Here is an 18986-nt window from a genome sequence, read left to right as displayed (position 1 = left end):
GGGTAGTCAAGAGCTACCTTAGAGCCACAGGAGAAGGAAATCTTGAAAAGTGCTCTGTTTGCTTGGCTTCCTTCTTTCTTACCAGCAAATCGAAGGACGACATAGACCATACACTTATCCAGACCTTTGGTGAGGTGGCAGGTTTGGGATCAGGAAAGAAGTGAAGGAGTGGATTGGTGTGAGTGAGATAGGAAGGAAGGAAACGGTCATGAAGACCCAAGGGCCCCAGATCTGAGAGGGACTGCTTGGATGTCAGATGTCAGAATCAGCATTCAAAATTGCCTGCTGGCTGGGAAGGCTGGATATGGAGGCCATTGAGACGGAAAGCGGATGGGTAGGCAGGTGGGGATGGGTGTGAGGGTGGATGGGCATGAGAATGCATTTATTGAGTGAACATTTACAGAGGTGATGGATTCTGGGTGCTGGTGTTCCACCAATGAATCAAGCAGACAAATGTCAGACTCGTGGAGCTGATGTGTGGTGAGGGAGATAGGGAACAAACAGTAAATATGTAATTTCTCACGAGGTTGTTGGTGTCATGGAGAATTGTAAGCAGGATGGGGAAGGAAAATACTGGGGTGGGGTGGGAGAAGCCTCTCTGATGTTGTGGCATTTGATCCTGAGAACAGTGAAGACTCAGTCCACCTGGAAAGCAAGGAAGTGGCACGTGCAAGTGGGGGGTGGAGGCAGAGAGAACATAGAAGGGGAAGGGGGAAGGAAGCAGAAAGAAGACAGGGGTGAGAGGGCAGAGAAAGGGGCTTGCAAACCAGCTGTTCCTCCTGATGAGATTCAGGATTTTGAGCAGAGGAGGGAGAAGGTATGAGAATAAACACCGAGTCCTTCTTTATGACAGTCTTCAAATGCTTAAAAGGAGCAGTTCCAGAGTCCGAGCCAGGACCATCCAGCAAAGTTATAAACAGGCAACTTTTAATTCACTGGGTGACGGCTTTATAATTCAAGTCGCTCAGCAGTGGTCCCAGCTTCCTCATGAGTTTAGTGTCCCTGGTTTTGAATTTAAGAACTGCCGAGGTCCCTTCCAATGTGAACATCCACTAATGCTTCCCCTTTGGGGAACAAGTGTGTCCTGACTTTGGTCCTGACTTCAGGTGGGAGCAGACAGGGGAGCAGGGCGTGGAGCTGAGTGAGGTGCTGGGAGCAGGGACGAGGGGCCTGGTTTAGGGAGACACAGGGCAGCAGTGTGAGTTCCTAGAAGGAACTTCCTAGAAGTGCCTGTGGTCCAGGAAAGTGAGGCAGCCTGAGCGGTGGGTGTGAGGCTGGTGTGGGTCATGAGATCAGATGAGAGAGGCCTGGGGTGGGGTTTGGGGTCTTCCAGGAAACAGCAAGGGATGAGCCTGAACTTCCAGGGACATAGCGTGGAGCTGAGTGGCCAAGGTGACGATCCAGAGGCTTGTGAGGTGTGCCTTGGGGCAGATAAAGAAAAAGCTTCAGTTCTCCGGGGACCACAGGTGCCTGAGAGAAAGCTAGAGGACTGTCTGGTATAGAAATGGGCAGGGGACTCCAAAAGCGACAGCTAGAGTTGGGGCCTAGAGGCTGGATCCAAGGAAGGACTGTTCTGCGTGTGTCCGTGGAGAAAAGGGATCCTCCTGAAGGGGCTGGGGGAAGGCTGAGATTCCTCCAGGGTCTGGCCCCTCCGGTGGGGTGAGGGGAGTCACAGCCAACTCTGCAGAGACCCTGACTCAGCCTGTGCTTTGGCTGTGAAGGGGGCGGGTGCCCGTGGAGTTTTGATTCAGAGTGTTTATACACTTCCCCCAAACTGCTACTTAATTATTTGCTGGCCTGATTTCAAGGACACTGAACTAATTGATTTAAATTGAGAAAATTGGGGACAAATGAAACATTGAAAAATTCTCATCTCTCTTCTCCAGTTTGTAATTTGGAGGCAGGAAGTGACTTTAATATAGAATGTAAACATTTAATTAACAGTTTAAGTTTCTTAGTAAAACAATAAGTTTGCCTTTTAAGCTCACATTTCTTTTTGAGAAAAAGAACTAATTCACTTTGAAGTTTAAAATAATTGGTGAATAAGATTCTGTTTATTTGTTAATTTAAACGAAATAAAGCACATGCTTTACTTAAGTAGGGTTTGTATTATGGCAGAACTGTTCACAAATCTGCACAGTTGATTGAATTTCAGATGGTTCCCCTCTGGTGTCTTCCCTTGTGTACACTTTAGATCCAGAGGTAATTGATCTGATGATGTCTTTTATTATTAAATAGATATTTCCAGGCTAATATGCCACTAACCCTAACCATTACATATTCCTGGTTTTCTCTCTTTCTCTAAGTCTTGGAAAGGTTTTGGCTAAAATAAATAAAATTCCAACTCTTTTGGCAGAATTTCAGTTTCATGGTTACTTCTTTTTGTCTTTTATTCTCTTTCTCTCCACCCGTGTGTGCGTGTGTGTGTGTGTACACATGTGTATTTATTTTGCATTTATTTATAGTCACTGTATTTTAAGCCTACATTCTCACGAAAAATCTATGTTATGAGCTCAGCACTTAGTATTCCTTAGAGGTGGTGTTATATAATGGAAAATTCATAAGCTATGTAACCGGACAGATGGTGGTTTAAATTCTAGCTCCAGCACATTCAAACCACATAATGTTGGCAATTTACTTAACCTCTCCAAACCTTGGTTTACTGCTCTATAAAATGGGTCTAATCATTATTTACCTAATGGGATAGTTATGAGAATTCACAATGTAATGTGAATTATGTTTTTTACTGGGTGCTAAAAAGCACCTAGTAAAGTGCCTCCATGAGTGGAAGTTACTGCTGTTCCTTTTTTTGTTAGAGGATTACAGCAGGGACATGAAGTAATGGGAATTATAAAAGCTAGGAAAAGGGAACATAGAGAGTAGACTTCTGAGAAATAAAGAGGAGAGAATGGAAGTGAGAAGTCACAGAAGTAAGTAAATATTTTTATTACTTTACTTTACATTTTCTAAATATTGTACTTACTTTCTTCACTGGATAACAAAGGAGGCCATTTACCCAGTAGTATAATTTAATTTGGTCTCTATGACTTTTTCCTCATGATTTCTTTCACTCCAGTTTGTAGAATATTTGAGGAATCATTGGTTTGGCTCCCTGTTGAATGTCATTTGAACATGTGGCTGTCTCTTCTCCTCCAAAAAGTTTTTGAGGATGGTGTTTAAGGTTTTGCTGCATAATAAATCACCGTACAACTTAATGGCTTAAAACAACCACCGTTTATTTAGCTCATAGTTCTGTGGATCAGCAATTTGGTCTGGGCTCAGATGGACAGCTCTTCTGCTGGTCTCGGCTGGGTCCACTCATGAGTCTGTGGTCAGTTGCTGCTCAGCTAGGCAGCTCTGGTTCTAAGGGATGGCTGGCAGTCAGCTGGGGGGACAGAGGAAGGGAGTGATGGGGGCTGGACCTCAGGTCTCTCCTCACACAGCAGACTAGCCCTGGCTTGTTCAGATGGCAGCTCACGGTTCCCAGAGGGAGACTGGATGTGCCAAGGACTCTCGAGGCCCAGTTTCAGAACTTGGACAGTGTCACTTCCAACACATCGCATTGGCCAAAGCAACACAAAAGGCCATTTCAGAATCAAAGAGCAGAGAAATAGACACCACCTCTTAATGGGAGGACCTGCCAAGCATTGGGGCCATTTTTGCAATCCCGCTTAGATGGGGATTCTGTAGTCCTCATTAACAAGTCAATTCTGATCGCTTGGAGTCAATAGGTTCTTTCTCAAGTCTACTTTAGTAACTTCTCCTTTATTTTAGGTTGTTTTCCCCCCACAACTTGGCATTCTGAGGACCAAAAAGAGGTACTTAAGTTCTTACGTCCCTTGTACTGCAGCCAGATCTCAAGTTTGTAAAGTGCTGGCGCCAGAGGATTGAGCCTGACCCCACTGGACCTTCCTTGGATGTCATCCCTGACCAGACCCACTCACCCAAGTCTGAGCAGTGTCCAGGCAGAGTCGGGAGGTGTCAGCTGCATGGGCCTGGCTTAAGAGCAGCTTATTCATTGTCTTTGATGTAGAAAATGTGACAAGGGAAAGGGCCTCACCCTAGTCCAGTGGATCACTTGGACCATTTAAACATTGCTTTGTAGCAAATGCTGCAGATAAGTGAGTTCCTCAAGTACAGTTATTTGAAACTCTTTTCATCCATCAGATGACCTCAAGCTGCTTGGTTTGTTTGAAGTCGCCAAGGACTTATTTTCTGATCATTTTGAGGGAATAGACATTCCAGTCATTTTCCTGAGACAACAGATTTAGGATCTGTGGTTTACCTCTAAATCCCAGACTTAATGGGGTTTGTTTTTCACATGAATTTCATCTCATATTTCTAACTTGGGTTGGACCATCAAGTCCGTTACCCATAGCCCTGGCCTTGTATGCCTTGTGCAACATGAACTTTCTACACTGCCTTCTGGCCTGTAAACTCAACTCTGTTCCCACTGAGGCCCGACCCCGGGGAATTGCATGAACTAGGAAGGAAGGAGAAGAGTCCAGCCTGTCTGTTACCCTCAGTGACCATGAGTACAGGGGTGACCTGGCCTTAGGAAAAACTGGAAAGTAACTTGATCCAGCCTATCAGCTCTTCAGGACTTCAGTGGGTGGGACCTAAAACAGAATGCACCAAACAGGATGTTTGTGCCTTCTGGAAGGAGGTCCTATACTGTAGCCACTGGGACTAAACAGTCTTCCACCCTATGTTGCGGCAAAAACTAGTAAGAGCTCATCTGAAGTGTTTTTGCTTATTGATCAATTAGTACCTCGGCAGAGGAAAGAGATAAAAGGTCTCTGCATTTACCACTCTCCTTACACACCAAGTCATCTTTCTTACAGGTGTGTTCTTTGAAGAAACTTGGGAGGCAGGTAAATTGAATGGAGGGAGTAGGAATTATTTGGGTTATTAAAATATTCTTCACTTTCTAAAAATGAAGAAAAATTATTGATCTTCTCTCAAGGGTTCTTTACTGGTTGAGGGACTGGCCTGGTTGTTAACGTTGCAGTCGCTGTATTTTTTTTCTAGGGGGAAGTAGTCTGGCTCAAATGGAGATTTTGGCAGCCCTGTGGACAGTCAGGTTGTTACACAGAAGCAGGTAAAACAAGAGGGTCGTGGCATTCATGGATTTATCAAGCATTTATTTGGCTTCCGCTACGTCTAGGCGGTATAGATTCTGTAGTCCTTGAAAGGGGGAAATAGGTAAAAATGCACAAAGTAAATGTTAAATCTGGTAAGAGAAATAACTGTAAGAGTTTTGGGTACATAGTGGAATGATTTCCTGAATGAGTGGAAGAAGGTTGAGTCGTGAAGCAGGAGTTTTCCTACATCCTGCTAGACCAGATTGGGGGCTGTGTGGAGTGGAGAGGCAGGAAGAGGCCAAGACAAAACATTTCGAGAATTTTAATGTACATTGGGGGAAAGTCAATTAAATCCATACACACTGCTTTTAGAGAGACCTCTGTTTGACAAAATGAAATGCTGTTCACTCTAAAAGCAGCTCTTCAACACTGGGTTAATTGAATTTGGCCACTTTCCTGTAAGCAGCAGATCTCTTTTTTCAGAAAAAGGTGAACAGATTCATCTAGCTCTGTGGGGAATGTTGTTTCGCCTGTTTGAATGGTCTTTTTAGGTGAAGCCTTGTGTAATGTCAGCGATCGCAAATCTTTGCCCAACTCAAAGGATTCAGAACCTGGATTGTGAAATACAAATTAAAATAAAGTAATTATCTTCAATCCAATGAGCAGGATTCTAATAAATAAAAATAAACATCATTGTTATTTTGTGCTGTTTCAATATGGTGTATCTGGACTGTGACTTCTCAAAAAACATTTGACATGGCACTCCGTGTCCCAGGGATGGAAAGGTGGGAAGCGTAGAGTGAAATGGCAGTTTGCAAGGGTCTGGGGTAGACTTGAGAGCTTTTGTGAATAAGAGAGAGCTCAGGGTTGATTTAGAGGAAATTGACTTTGAAATTAATTCTATTACTGGAAGCCGGCACCGGGGAGGAAATCTGAGTGTTAGTGTCCACAGCTAACACTGAGGAACAATTTTCTTTTGGCAAGAGTGGTAGCTGGAGTTTAAGCCAGACACTGACCTAAGATGCTCTCTAAAGTAAATTGACTAAACAATTATTTGAAAAATGTTCTATAATGAAAATGTTCAATTATGTTGAAATTTTACTCTAGTAGTTACAGCCTATTCACTTTACATGATTACCGCCTTTTAATTTTATTCCACTTGTAAGCAGGAAACAACTGTTTATAAATAATCATAAGGCCTTTTGGGTCTTCTCTGATTCGAAGTCTTGCATTCCTGAGGCGAACTGACTGTTTCGTCTCTCCACCGAATACCTGGCACCTATTAGTGTACCTGGCAGCAAAATCCGAGTCCTGAAATCAAGTACCCTGGTTAGTGTTTTAAGCATCCAATTAGAAGTGATTTCAAGTGAATTGAAAGGCATCCAGTGAGAAAAGAGAAATTTTACTCGCAGCAAGGAAGGCTGGGATTTGAATGTGCCCAGCGACTGTCCCCTGTCGCCTGGGGGAAGTTATTTAATCTTTCTGAGCTTTAGTTTCAACCCTTGTAAAAAGGAGATGAGGATGATTGGACCTGCCTTGTTGAGGAAGGATTCTAGTTTTATCGGTAACATTTCAGCTCTTTTTTAAAAATCTGAGGCCAAGATAGCAGATTTACATTTTAAAAGTCTGAGTGGTAGATTTTATGAGTATCTGGTAAATTACTTACTGAATTACTCTTTATTTCAAATTATTTTCTAATTAGAACAAAATTTTAATCACAGATTAGAAGTGAAAGTGCCAAGAGCCCTCAGTGAGTGTTTGTGAACCTGGCATTTATCTTTGGCTTTCGTGGCTAAAGGGGAGATGAGTGCTGTGACAGTACTGCAGAACTAATCATAAAACTGCCATCGTCACATCCTGCTTATCCTGCAGTGCTTAGCAAACCAGGATGCAACTCGCTTTGATCCATCAGGCCTTGGTGCTTGTTCCTTAAAGAACATGTCTGTGAATAGGCTTTTTCTATGCATGTTTGGTAGATTCTTACTCTTTGAAGATGGAAATGCACAAGGATTTCTGGAGGTTTCTAATGATGGAGCAGTAGCGTATCTATTGCCACTTACAAAAGGCTGGCCTGCTGAGGATTAGAGGTCAGAATAATGACTGATTTATCGTGGCCATCAATTATTTACTTTTAAATGCAGGTTAAAATGGTGGAACAATGGTGTGTCTTCCAGTGGCTCTGTCTGAGGAACTTTTGAGTTTTATTTTATGTTACATAAAAATCAAGACCCGTAGCAGCTTGTGCAGAGTAGGGACACTCCCAGCCTGGCTGGTGGCAGTCTTAGAGCAGGGAGATCCTGCAGCAGGGTGACCAAGAATGCTCAGTGACTAATTACGCCTGTGGTCAGGCAATATCTACCATCTTCTTTCTATTCCTTTGTAGGCTGAACAATTGTCCTGGTTTGTCTGGAACTGAGGCGTGTCCTAGAACACAGGACTTTGAGTGCTACAACCAGGAAAGTCTGGGGCAAACTGGGGCAGCTGGTCTCCCTACCTGCTCGCCTCCCTGACTTCCTCCTCTCTGTCTTGTGTCCTCTCTCATGGCCAAGCAATACAGTGAGCATTCCAAACTCCTTTGTTCACTGTTACAGGTAGACTTTACATGTGGTAGACCTGGAGAGCTTGGCAAAACAAAACAATCTGTTTTTAAAGATAAAGGTGGTCCTTGGGTAGTTTGGATTTAAGATGAGCTACCTTTGTAGAGCTTAAGTATGAGCTGCCTATGATGCTCCCAGTGATTTCTTTGTAGCCCTTTTCCTTGTGCTGAAAGTTTTCTGAAGATAGAAAGCCTTGGCTATTGCAATTAGAACAGGGAACCAACAGCCTACTTCCACTTCTTCCAAAAGGTTAGCTCTCTGCAGTTCACACCTGCAAGTACAGGAGTATTTGTAATCTGTGCATTATGTCCCTGGGATTACTAGTCTTTTATTTTCAGGAAAAATATTATGTGATTGGAGCAAAATGTAAGTAAGCACTAAAATCCTACACTTTTGTCCCCAGTGATCATTAAATGCTATGAGTCATTTCACAATTTCGGTTGTCACTGTAGTTATCCTTCATGCATAAGCAGGCCAGGTACAACCTGTATCTCACGGTCAAAGCCCTGAACTCTAGTTACATTTGTGGAACTTCGAAATCCCAGATAGAAGTGCATGGGTACAGGGAGCCTCTCCAGATTTTGATCTTGTCTCCAGGGAGAATGACTGGATTTCTCTCTCCCTAGGGTTCATCCGGACAGTGCCTTTTATTCTCCCAGGCTTGCAGCTCACAAACCCCTGCTTCTCTTTCCTCCTGACGAAGTGACACGACTGTGTGATCTTACTGGGCTGTGTGAAAAGCCCATGATGACGTTTTTCCCTTCCCAGTTCCTCTTTGTTTGACTACCTGTAAAAGTGTCCCTCTTTCACTTGGTTATCTAGCTGCCAGCTGTTTATAAACTAGTTTGCGTCAGGCAGTTGCCTAGAAACCATCATGAAAATAGGATTAGGTCAAGCATTTTTCCTATATTACAGCTGCTTTCTGATTAAGGTTTGGCCTTAGAAATAGCTCGTGAAGATCTCTTCACAACCTTAAAACACATGTAGGCAAAACAAGGATTTTTCAACAGACATGAAATGATTTCTCCACAGTCACATTCTGAGGTGGTCACCACCAACTCAGATCTCCCCTCCTCCACCACCCCACACACCCCTCCTGTTCAGGAGAGTCATGTGTTGTGGATTGTTGGCCCTTTTTAGAGAACATTAACATAAACCAACAGCAAATCTCAGACACTATTGTTCATCCATTAGTTCCCTGGCCTCAGCCAGCTTGGAGTGTGTGTAGAGAGATGTTAGAAGGCAGTGGCAGTGACTGAGGCCGAACAAGGAGGAACAATTAATTAGATAAGCAACAAGCAGGTTTTCAGCAAAACGCCACCAGGAGCTAATCCCACTTTAAATCAACTGCAGTGACTTGCAGGGAACAAACTCTCCAACCTGAACCCTGATGTTTCCCAGGAGATGACTCAGGATGATGTCAAGAGATATCAAGAAATAGACACTAAAATGTCTTACTAAATGATTGACATATTCTTAAATGCCTTCTGGAATAAGATAGGTAAATAAATGATTATGGCTGAATTTGGGGTCAATGGAGAAAGAGGAATCGGGAAAATTTTAGAAAGTAAGTCAGCAAATATTTACTGAGCACTTCCTGCATGCCATTCTGCCCTTGCAGGTGGGGTGAGGTGGGGTGGGGTAGGGTGGCTGCCAAACATTGAGCAAAACAGATAATCCCCATATATTCTAGTGGGGTGTGGAGAGCAGGAGTCAGACGATAAGAACTGGAGCAGGTAGATATGAATAAGCTAATTTCAGATAATGGCAAATGCAGTGACAATGATAAAACAGAATTGGTGGCTACAGTTGGAGGCAGGTGATGTTTGAGTTGCGAGGCTAAGAATCTAAGGGTGGTGGGAGGGATATCCTCTCAGCAGTGGTGAGGTCAGGAGGGAGGCTGAGTATATGGTAGAGATCGTTAATAGAAATCCAAATACAAAGACAACCTTTAATATTGTTAGATGATAAATCAGGTCCATATTAGGAAGATCATGTCCAAGTTTCTCAGAAAAGTGAATCAAACCTCACCAGTCCTCCAGATGGTTTTAATTATCTTTTTGGGGGGATGCCTAATAGGATATTAGTCATAAACTTGACAATAACGGCATCTAGATTTTCCCAGCGATATGGATGGATGGGAATTACTTTGCATTTGAAATTTTATTTTTAAACTATGAAAATATCATCACCAAAGTTACAGGAGCAAGAAAGGAAAAATCTCCTATGTTCCAACTATTCTAACAGTACTTTTATGTATTTTGTGTATTTTTTCCGGCCTTTTTCATGTATATGATTTTAGGCAGTTAATATTTAGCCCTTTAAATGCATGACAGTCATTTTCCCCTACTTCCTTAAGCCTATCTACCATACTTGCAAATTTTAATGACTAAGTACAATCAATTCTTGTTATTTGCAGTGGTTATGTTCTATTAAGTCACCGCAGACACCAAATCAGTGAATACTGAACCGTTGCTCCTAGGGGAAATACAGGGTTAGGTTCCTGAAAGCCTCCGATGACATTTTCACCACTAATCAATACAAAAGTAATCTTATTTTATGTGTGCTTCTGTTTAGAGACACCGTGTTTAATATATATTGCTGATTTATGAACACTGAGCTCCAGCTAAGAGTTCTGTAACCCATCCCCGAACAAAATTTTTCTAACTTACGGATTTGTTCTGTGAAGCACATCACAGCCTTCTTGCACTTAGGGACCCTAGACAGCACTTGATGCTTAGAGGCCATTCTAAACAGCAAAATCACCAACAAAAAGCACAGAGGTGTGAAAAACATGGCACTAAATAAGTCATGAAAAGGACACCTGTTTACAGTACGAATGCTAGAATAAAAGGGCAGAGGACCGTTTGGTTCGTTCTTTGCTGGGAAAGTGCACATCGGGCGAATCAAATTTTTGCTGCTTTGCACAGATTCCTAAATGACCGTGAAAGCACCACAGGCATTGGTTTTGGGGTTACACATAAATTTTGGCAAGCAAATGAATCCACAAATATGGAATCTATGAATAATGAGTACCATGATATTATTCTACTGACGGGCTATATCATGATTAACTGAATCTGAAATGGCTCACCTTAGAAGTGTACACAGACATACTTCCACTCTGGTGTTTGTGGAGCCTTTGTAATTCCTCCTCACTCCTCACCCCAAACAAACCAAATGCTCAAAGCAGCAGGACTGCGGAGTAGCTCAGCAGCATGGCGTAGGCGGGAAACAGTTCTCTGTGTCTCATTAGGGCATAATGGTGCTAGTAATAATGCTGCCTTACATTTATGAGGGGCTTCGGCATTTGTGAGCTTCTTTGATGTGCTCTGATTTTCCCAGAAAAAGACACAAATGTGAATTGATGGTAATCATACCTGACCTTGTCTGAACTATCACGTGTTTTGTCCTTCACAGAAGGCCAGAAAGTCCTTGATTCTTTCTTTGACCAATGCCTGCTTGGTGAGAATACACATCCCATTGAAGAACGCAGCACCCCTCGTATGGCCCATGAAAGCCTGACAATACCCACCCACATTTTCCCCATCAAAGATGAAGACGTGCATGGCATAGTGGAAAGAGTGTAGCTTTTGCAGTTAGAGGAACTGATTTTGATTTTCCAGCCCTTCCTCAGCTGTGCAACTTTGGGCAAGTTATAGAACCTTTCTGGGCTTGCATTTTCTCACTGATAAAAAGAGGATAATAATGACCTACTCATGTCTGTCGTGAAGATTTAATAAAATAATGTATTTAGCTACTTCTGTCATTATACCTCTGATAAGACCTCTGTTGACAAGGAGCCTATCGATGGAGACTTAGAGTAAATCAATGAATAATCTTGACAGTGACCTTTGTTTCCCAGCAACCAGCAACTCTGCCTGGCAATGATCACTCAATAGCATCATTCTCAAATAACCAGTGTGTATTGGTTTTGGCATCAGTGAGTGTCTGAGCTAATGTCACTATTTACCTTTATTCTTCCCAAACACATTATTTTTTCCTGGTGTGAGAAATGCATGTGTTCCAAAGTAAACATTAATGAAGCGTCCCTTAGGTTTTTTTCTCATCTTGATTGGGGTGTTAACAAGCTTTGTGTACATGTTAGCTGCCAAATAAAGTGGCAGAAGAGGCTTGCTGAACGTCACAGGTCAAATAAACAGGGTGTTGGGAATAGGCTAGAGCAACACTGGTGCCCATTTTATTTATGGAAAAAATGAAATACAAAGAAGTGACTTGCGCAGAAGGATCCCAAAACTAGGTAAGGCATTCCTAAGCTTTGGAATTACTGAGGTGAAGAAACAGAAAGATTCTCTTTCTCCTGATAATTTTGCAATTAAATGAGCATATGTGGGTCCTTTATAAAATGTTTGTTTTTTGAGATGCAGCTTATACCTAACAATGACACAGTTTCCAGCATGTTCTTTTTTAAAATTTTGTGTGAAGTTAGCAGGCGAAGCCCGACTGCTGGAGTGCTCTTGTGAGGTCATTGTAAACCGCGCGATGGCAGGGATGATGGGGTCAGCAATCTGAATGCTAAACTCCAGGGCCAAGTGGCTATTTCTTTTTGAACTTTGATAGCTGGTATCTGCCTGAGAGAAAACAATATTTGTCTGCGTTGGCTTGGCCTTTGAGATTGCCCTGAGACCAGTGATCTCTGGACCCTGATGTGAGCTCTAGACTTACTTCTTGATTAGGGAGAGGGATGCCTTCGTGTATAAAGTGTTTGGGACTTTTCCCCATTCTTGTATGAAGTTATATAGTTATATATATATTTCCAGTTATATTTCTGATGACTCATATGGCGTGAGTTGGCTAACACACAGTCATCCTTATGCGTAGGACAGAGTCACAAAACTGACTGGGCGGTGCCCAGCCATCCTGCTGGTTTTCACCCTTGTCACTAAAACTCATTTGAATGGCCAGTTGCTCATTGTTATGCAGGTCATAGAACAAAACCCATCTGATGTGCCTTCTAGGAGCTTGCAGTCTAAGACAGATATAGGGATAGGCATAGTTGGTTTATTTTCATGAGGCTGGTTTTTGGTTTTTTTTTTATAATATACTAATACTGATGTTGTGGCTTCAGTAGGAAGACTTAAACAGGGAATTCTTTTATTGAGCCCAGAACACTTTTGAATAGCCTCAAAGACCCTCTCAAAGGTTAATACTTGCCTTGGCTAAGGTGAACCAGTATCCTGTTTCCTTCTGTTACTTGCGGTGAGTATCTGCAAGTAAGCAAGCAATCTGGTCGTGACCAGTCTGGTAGGGAGACGGAACTTAGACATTGAAATTCTAATAAATTTGTTTTATTCCAACTTTGCAGAATTGGAAAGTTGGAGGAGATAGAGAAGCTGCAGGTAAGTTTTGGTCCTTGCCATGATGTTTCTCTGGCTACTAGGAAGATGAAGCTCAGTTGCTAGTTGGAAAATTACTTTAATCATGAATTGAATTTTGGCATAATGTGGTATAAGCCTCAATAATGAAGGAGTGAGCCTGTTTGAGGTAGTTCTAGTAGGCCTTGAGCTATAAGACAGCATCTCTGCATCTCCAGAATTTGGCACAGTTGCCTGACACACAGTGAATTCTGAATACAGCTTAGTTGGATTGAAGCCAGAGTAGTCAGGGAGCAAAGGTAAGACACAAGAGCAGAGAACCCAGAAGACAGTGAATAAAGTGAAAGCGTTATCTTGTAAGGTTCCCAGCTGTAGGCCTAGGGGAGGAGTTGCTGAGGTCAGGTAGAGAAGTACCTTATTCATGCAGGGAGCCAGAAACACAGGGGGACCTGCTGGGGGTGTTGCAGAGTGGAAGGGCCTGAGGCTCCTGGGCCAGCCAGGGAGCTGCCTTGAATGCCAGTGGGGCCAGAGGGAAACTGGCACAGCTGTAAGCCTCCTGCAGAGGCTAGGCAGAGAAAGGAAGCGGTTGTGGAGATGAATATTCCAGAAGCAACACCAGCCAAGCGAGGCTGTGACTAGTCTTTAGTTAAGTTAGAGCAAGAAATGTCTCTTATGTAAATGTGTCTACTTAGTGCATTTCAAAACTTCCTCCTCCTTCCTCCTCTCAGTTTTCTTGTAAAAGTTTCTTTGAAAAAAATCAACTTGTTCTTAGCTAGACCACCAGGGGAAAAAAAAAGATTTACCTAAACCCTGGCCAGGACAGAACAACTAGTCTGAGAGGTCTGGGAGGCCAGATATGAAGTTGCAGCCGCCATCTTAGCCTGACTCCTCAGAGGGCGTGAGCAGAGAGAGGGAGGCAGATACCAGGTTCAAGACACTGGGGTATAGAGGCCCAGGGGAGCCAGGGCCAGGGCCACACTCCCCCTTCTGAGTCTGACGGAAAGGCTCACAGATGCTCCAAGTCTCACATTTGTCTTTAGAATTCATTTCTTCTCCACATAAACATCCTCAGACAGTTGACACAAGGAAGTGAGAGTACAGGTGAGGGAGTGGCCCGAGATGTGCCTGTCAGTGGGTATATTAGTTTTCTGTCACTATGCGTGTTAATCAGCTTGGGGTGCTGTAACAAAATACCACAAACTGGGTAGCTTAAGGAATGGAAATTTATCTCTCACAGTTCTGGAGGCTGGGAAGTCTGAGATCAGGGTGCTGGCATGGTAGGGTTTTGGTGAGGGCTCTCTTCCTGGCTTGGAGACAGCTGCCTTCTTGCTGTGTCCTTACATGGTACAGACAGAGAGGGAAAGGAAGAGAGATAGGGTGAGAGAGTTCAGAAAGAAAGAGAGAAAGATTTCTGGTTTCTTCTTATTAAGGGCACTAATCCCATCATGAGAGCCCCACCCCTCATGACCTAATCTAAACCAAATTATGTCCCCAGGGCCCCATCTGCAAATACCATCACATTGCTGGTAGGGCTTCAACATGTGAATTCAACAATGCAGTCAATAGCTCTAGATAACAACGTATCACAATCATAGTGGCTTAAAACAACATTTATGATCTCACATTTTCCATGGAGCAGGAGTCTGGGTGCTTCCGAGCTGAGTCCATGCTTAGGGTCTCACCAACTTGCAGTCAGGTCTCAGCTGGGGCTGCAGTCTTGTTTGAGGCCGGAGGTCCTCTTTCAGGCTCATGGGTTGTAGGCAGATTTCTGTTTTTGCTTCTGTAGAATAGGGGCTTGCTTCTTCCAGGTTAACAGGAGGAAAATCTTTCTGATTTCTAGATCTTCTTTTTAAGGGATAACCTGATTAAGTCAGACCCACTCAGGAGAATCTCCCCTTTGATTCACTCAGAGTCAACTGAATTGGGACCTTAATACATCTGCAAAATTACCTTCACAGTAATGTAAGCCGGCACGCACAGGAGCACCACCTACCATGTTCATGTGTTGCACAGGCCACACTCAGGGAAAGGGGTGATCCAGGGCCTGCACAGCAGGGAGCAGGAATCTTGGGGGTCACCTTAAACTTCAGCCTACTGCAGTGGGCAAGAGAGAGTGTGTGGCCAGTGCTTGTCTGTTCTTTCCATAAAAGCGGAGGGATTTAGCAGACTGTAATTCAGAGGAGGGTACCTTTGGAGAGCACGATCAAAAATATTCTTTTAGGTATTTGTGGCTGGTGGCCTCAAGTCATGAGAGACCAGAAACTACCACTAAATACAATCTAAAGGTAAAGCTTAATTGTAGCAGCTCAGGGTGGAATTTTGGACTTACAAAGGAAAAAGTGTTATTGATAGGGCAGTTGTTTGGAGCTATTTCAGAGCATGCCCTGGTGAAGAGGGGTGAAGAAAGAAGGCTCATTTCCAGGGTTTGGGAATCTGTTGTATACGGAGTTCCCCACTAGAGCTTCTTGTGAAAACAAACCCTGTGCTTTCACCTGCAGGCAGCCGTACTTGTTGGAGAAAGGCTCAGTGCTTGTTAAGTCCTACTTGCTCTCAACATGAGGAGCAAAATTAAAGCAGAGATTTCTGTCTATATAACATTTAAAGTGTCAGAGGAAAAAAGAAATCTGTGATTTGGGATATTATTGCCCTGCAAAGTGGTCTTTTAAGGTTGAGTCTGTCAATGGGTTATTTTTTAAAACAGACACGAAATATAGAATATCCATTTTCAGGGCAGAAAATATTATCTTTAGTCAGTTGTCCTTATTGTTCTTTGTTCCCTGAGGAATATTTCAACCAGATCCTACCTAATTCGATTAAATGGAGTCTGTATTTTAGAAACAAATCCTTTTTCTCTGCCATTATAAACTATAGGTTTTCATGATAGAAAATATAGATAAGAATTTTTAAAAATACCTGTTACACTGTGCGGAAGTATATGTATATCTTTCTCTCCTTTTTTAAAAAATATGGAATGCTTCATGAATTTGTATGTCATTGTTGGGCAGAGGCCATGCTAATCTTCTCTGTATTGTTCCAATTTTAGTATATGTGCTGCCGAAGTGAACACTATATCTCTCTTTATATCTGTTCATACATTTCTACATTCTGTCATGTATAGATAATTTTCTACTTTATAATTAAAAGTTATAAATTATAAGTTAGATTATAAATTATAAATTTGTACAAAATATATAAATGCATTACCATATATGACTATATAGCAAAATGTATATAAATATATAAAGATAATTATAAATTAGAGAATTCAGTTTTTGCAGTATATTTTTTATTTAGATATATATTATAGACATTTTTATATATTAACAAATAGCTTTCTACAATGGCGGTTTTAACAGCCACTTAGGTGTACTTTAATTTATTTCAACACTCTTATATGGGCCACTTTAAATTTCACGTAGGTAGGTGGTTAGTGATTCAGGGTTATCCACCATGGATGAGTAAGCTAAGCTCTTCTTCATGATTGCGATCCTCTTGTCTTCACCTAAAGCATTGGTATGTATTAAAGAATATTGATACGGCGCTTGCTGCCTGCACAGGCAAAACTGTGCTTTGGGTTTATTTTTTCCCTGGTCGGTTCCCAAGGCTACATGCAGAGTTTTTAAATACCTCTTTTGTGAGCTAGAAGCCCCAGTAAACAAACCACTTTGTTGAGACTGGGAGTATTAGCACTGGCACGATTTCCTAACTTTACTGCGCGTTGCAGACATCACGAGGCCGTTGGTGGTCCAGCTGCACCTCAGTTCTACACACAGATTCTGTGTACGGCTTTGTGAATTGCTGTTTTTCTTTCCCTTTCCCTTCTAAATGGGCTGCTGGTAGCAAAAATCTGTTTAAACAAAGGTGAGCAAAGGACCAGTTGAAAGCCCAAACTTGAAGAGTCCAGTTAGAGGTTTAACCTATTAGAAGCCTGAGCTTTGCAAATGTGAAGACTATTAGGATTAATGGGGAATTGGGCACTTGGATATTGGCGGGTGTTTGGCAGTGGTGACAATACAATTCCATGGCAGAGACAGTCATCAAGAGAAATGATTGACAAAGTGCTGAATTTCACGTGAATACTGAAAACAGATCCATGGGAAAGACCCAAATTAACATATCAATCCCTTGTGATCCAGCTGAGTCTACATTTTGAAAGCACTTGTCTGGCTTCAGGAAATACATGGTGGCATTTGTGGTTGTTATCATGATGGGGGGGGGGCAACTATTAGCATTTAGTGCCCAGGGGCCTGGACTGAGTGTGCAGGACAATCCGGATTTTGATGAAGAGCCATCTTACCTAAAATATCAACGTGTCTCATGGAGCATTTCTAACCCCTCCGGAACTCTTGGTTTCTTCTGAGGAATGTGGCAGAAAACATGAGATTATGGCCTTGAATTTTTCTGGGGCTTTCTAGAAATTGTCTAGTTCCATTTCTGATAGAGCTAAGGCTAGAAGGATATTGGTATGGTGAGGGATTTGGGTCAGGGGAAAGGAGGTTAGTTAGCGCTTTTTGAGTCTGATATTTCTCCCCGTTTATACTTGGCCTGTACAAGTTGAGTCATTTTTTCTGATAAAAGCCTGTCTGGTTGTTTGTCTCAAAGACCAGCTGTTGAAAGGGTGGAAATCATCCAGTACTGCCCAGCTGTGAGCTCAGCCATCCTCAGGGGAATGCATTCTTTGCCAAAAGAGTCTCTGAAAAGGCCAGAGAGGGGGAGTTGCAGGGAACACTGACTCAGGCTCAAGATTTGTTTTCAGGCTGTTTTATTCCCCTAGGTGTTAGTGGAAGCAGGGGCCACCTACATCACAGCTGGTCTCAGAATGTCAGAGCTGGGGGGGTCCTGGGGGACCATTTGGTCCCGTTCTTTTTATATTTTATATTCTGAGAAAAGAGACCCAGAGAGGTTCAGTGACTTGCCTGAGGTCACAGAATCAGGTAGTGACAGAGCTGAGTCCAAAATGTAAGCCTTTTGATTCCAAAGCACTCTTCCTACTGCACCAGCAGCTACCCCTGTGACTTCTTATACTATTTATTAATAAAGCTTTGCTGACTTACTTTCTAAAATATTCCCCCACCCCCACCTCCCACCAGAGCATTGCATCATTATTACGGGCAAATTTTATATACTTTCTGAGACCATTGGCTTTGCCGGTAACAGAAAAGAATCTTTTATGACCAGAAGGCAAATGCTTCCTACTCATGATGCAGTAAGCAGCTACCCACCATTGTTCTATTATGAAAAAAATTCAGAAACATTGCTCTATTTTCTTATGGGGAAAAATGCTCAATTAAGCTGCTTGGTAACAAGTTTTAACATATGGTTGTTGCATGTGTTTTGCAGCAGCACTCTGCAGAATCTCTCTGTTTGCTTATTCTCATAACAACCTGCTGAGATCACTAGATTCCATTTATGGTCTTTCTTAGAAAGAGAATATTATGGCCTCTTTTTTTTCTCCTTCCTTAAACATTCTTCAACTCTATCAAGGTCTGACTGGAAGGAAAGGCAGGACTGTAGCTAGATGATAGGAAAGGTCTGCCCGAGGGCAAAAGCACTTATAGACACACCTGTTGAAGTACCTGGACCCCACTTCGAGAGAAAGATTAGAGAACCTGAAAATAACCATCTGTTGGAGAAGATCTGGCTAGCTACTGCTTAGGATCAGGATAAAGAAACTTTGAGCACATCCAGGATGTGTCCTCAACCGAACTGCTCTAGTTTGCTTCCTTTCTGTTGGTGCCCTGGGTGGACTCTCAGTTGCCCAGTGAGAAATGATCTCATTCTTCATACTGGTTTACTTTGGGTCTTCTGAATCTTTTTTGTCAGCAATGCCATCACAGCAGAACTTGGTAATTCAGTCTAGCTCTAACTATAATAGTTCCTTCATAAAAGTTTGGGTGAAAGGTTTGCATAAAAATTATAATTGCTGGTTAAAACAAAAGGGCACCAAAGAAAAATATGGATGTGCTCAA

The 18986-nt window shown here is 42.5% G+C and overlaps 1 protein-coding gene and 1 non-coding gene across 2 annotated transcripts in view; one reads left to right on the top strand and one right to left on the bottom strand.

The window, feature by feature from the left end:
• CREB3L2 (cAMP responsive element binding protein 3 like 2) overlaps positions 1-18986 on the top strand; it is a 116635-nt gene that overhangs the window by 38792 nt on the left and 58857 nt on the right. The gene's annotated exons all lie outside the window — the stretch shown is intronic.
• On the bottom strand, positions 15978-16084 carry LOC142873140 (U6 spliceosomal RNA). Its single transcript, XR_012921188.1, has one exon. It is a non-coding gene; the product is annotated as a U6 spliceosomal RNA (small nuclear RNA).

This window comes from Microcebus murinus, chromosome 9, assembly GCF_040939455.1.
Source record: "Microcebus murinus isolate Inina chromosome 9, M.murinus_Inina_mat1.0, whole genome shotgun sequence".
Taxonomy (NCBI): domain Eukaryota; kingdom Metazoa; phylum Chordata; class Mammalia; order Primates; family Cheirogaleidae; genus Microcebus; species Microcebus murinus.
This window is presented reverse-complemented; position numbering and strand designations above follow the sequence as displayed.